The sequence below is a fragment of the Formica exsecta genome, unplaced genomic scaffold (genome assembly GCF_003651465.1).
Source record: "Formica exsecta isolate Colony F162 unplaced genomic scaffold, ASM365146v1 scaffold257, whole genome shotgun sequence".
NCBI classification, from domain to species: Eukaryota; Metazoa; Arthropoda; class Insecta; order Hymenoptera; family Formicidae; genus Formica; species Formica exsecta.
This window is the reverse complement of record NW_021849841.1, coordinates 38,307-41,395: the sequence shown is the minus strand read 5'-3', so window position 1 is coordinate 41,395 and position 3,089 is coordinate 38,307.

Sequence of the window (3,089 nt, the reverse complement as noted above, 5' to 3'; positions counted from 1 at the left end):
CTAGCCTAACTTTAAACACAACATTTCTGGTGCCACGCTAGCGCAAGCTTCGTAAAAAGAATTAATAAATGTTTAAATGTTTAGATGAGAGAGGACAATAGTTCGAACATTTAATAAAGTAAAAAAACAGAAAAACTATGGTCTTTCTTTTAATTTACAGTTTTATCATTAGTTTGAATGCATTTTACTTCAAAGTTTAAATGCTTATAACTTATGATAGAAGCATTTTTGAAAAAAGGTTTCAGATAAAATTTAATTGTTTTTTTTCCCGTAGAATTCAAATATGTAATATTTTATAGGGAGTTTTATCTGAAATTATGAAGTTATCCCCCGTCACTTTTGAAGGGGAAGCGAGGGCAACTTTATGTTTACGTAGTCAGAAAGATACCTCGAATACATGAAACTTCCTCATGAACAGCTTTTTGATTCGATCATACGAAAAGAGAAAAGGCAATTAAGGCGGTAATTTGTGCGCATATGTTTTATTACAATCAAATTACATTGACATTTTAACTAAATGATGATAGATATAATCATAAAAAGCGTATGTTTCGGTCCTTTTTTAGACCATCTTCAGCGCAATTACAAAGTAAATGAAATATATTATATTAAAAATATAATAATAATAATATACAGAACAAGAGTGAGTCACCCATGTTGTCAGAAGGCAAATGTTGTATAATGAAGATAGAGAGAGAGATTAGAAAGAGAGAGACAGAAATAGAGAGAGACTGTCCAATAAAATACACGTATATTACATTAAAGAAACAATTGGTAATACGAATATACCGAACTTGAGTGAGTCACACATATCGTACAGAAAGTAAATGTTACATACAAAACAAACGCTCGAGACAGAATGTCAAGTTTCTTTATATCGCATGACACATAAGGTAAATATGAATACAGAGGGGTGTTTACAAATAAGACGGCGTAACATTCAAAGTTTCGGTAATTTATTGATTACATGCGCATAAGTATTGTAACGATGCACACCCATCCTTACCCGGCAGTTGACCAGCCGGAAATATGCCGCCCGGCAAACACCAGTCGGGCAGGGGCAGAGGCGCTTAGCGTCCTTTTTAATACTTATTTATCATGATACCATACGCCCGTTACGGCCTGCGCCAAAACCGAGAAGAGCCGAGCACTCCCGAAGAATACCGAGCGCTTGCCCACCGAAACGCCGCGCCGTTTTCCCGCCGGAGGCGCGTTAACCGTTAATTACCGCCGCCGAAAACAACGCCTCGTTATCCCCACCATAGGGAAACGACGCGGTTACCATTATTCTTTCGGTATAAAACAGACGTCGAATTACATCTCGGCACCAGACCGGTACCTGAAGCCACTCGAGCAATATGCCCGAGTATTCCGATAACACCGATCCTCATACTCGCAAAACGTCGAAACGAGGGGTTGACGAATTCGCAGCCTCCGCCGAACATTTTTGGCGTCCGCACCGACTGCGAATCCTTATCAACCTTTCCGACCGTTTAGAACGAGAAGCGGAGTTGCCGTTCTCCTCGAGAGTTCTCAAGCTACGGTCTACCATCCAACCGTCGAGCTTTCTCGACTCCGCCGGCCATCCTTAGATTCGCGTACGGAATAGAGACGGAGAGTTCTCCGCCCGGTCGGTATTTCCCGATTTCCTGCCGCATCCCCGAACAACTGGGAATACGCGACGCGTCTATAAACACCAACGCATTATTAAATCACGGCCTCACCCGTCCGCGCCAATCAACCGCCGCGCCGAATAACCGCCGCACCGTTTCTTTTACATCTTGCGCCCGTCATAATAAACACGGCCGCGCCGTACGCACACTTAGCGCCGCGCGCCGAATAACCACCACGCCTTTATCATATCTCACGCATTGTATTATATTCGCGGAATTATCCACACGCACACATTGTTACAACACGCGTCGAACAACTATCCCGCTTCGCGGGAATTAAACCGATTGTAAACTGACCATTGCCGAAGGAGGCAAATAAATAGACAATTTAAATCACGCGTCTATCGTCGTGTCTCAACCCTTTCACGAGCCCTGATCCCGACTGAGCTAATCCGAACTCGCGAAAGCGGCCCGTTACATTGGCGCCCGAACAGGGACCTGTCCGAGAGACACACGATTTTATTTTATCCAAAAGCGTGGTCAGTAGAAATCGTCCGGCATGAAAACGTGGATTTACACGCTCCGAAGGAGAAACTCAGTGCCATTGCCACCGCGCATGGCATCGACACGTCCGGCACGCTCGATGGCATACGTACCCGAATGAGCCAGTACGTGGACGCGCACCCGAAGGAATTCGCGGCACAAGGCCCGAACCCACGCAATCCGTGATCGCCCCCGTGAATTGAGATTGTACCGCTGCCCGCGCTTGCCAACGAAGGTCCCGGCTTCGAACCGTCCCCCGCGACCCACATGCTCAATCAGCTAAGGAAATGGGGACGCCCGTTTGACGGTCGCAATCCGGTCGCGTTCCTGGAACGCGTCCTCCGCACGGAATACGGATACTCCGACGAGCAGCTTCTGTGGGGCCTGTCCGAATTATTACGCGGAGACACCATATCTTGAGCGCGCAATAACCGCGAGGACTGGGAAATCTGGGAGGATTTTTGCAACGCCTTCCGGTTGCGGTATCTCCCACCACGATACACAGAGAAGTTGCAACGGCAAATATCCAAGCGCCGGCAACGAGAGAACGAAAAATTTGCGCCGTACGCCGACGACATGATGACGTTCATGCGCCGCGCCGGGAGATTTAATCGCAACCAACGACTCTCGCAAATCTACGCGAACATACGACCAGAATATAAAATTTACGTCAAACGCCAGGACGTTCAAAACTTGAACGAGTTACTAGTAAACGCCGCGGAATACGAAAGGATCGAGCAAAAGCGACACGGCCGGAATAAAAACGTCGCGACGCTACCGACCGCAGCGGTCGCATATAACCCTGAAGAGTGCTGCTAGCGCTGTAAACAGCGGGGGCACACCCGGTTTGACTGCAAGCGCCCACCCCGATGGTTTTGCTCACAATATGACAAGGACGAGTTCCTCACCAAGAATTGTCCCTCTCCGCTGGGA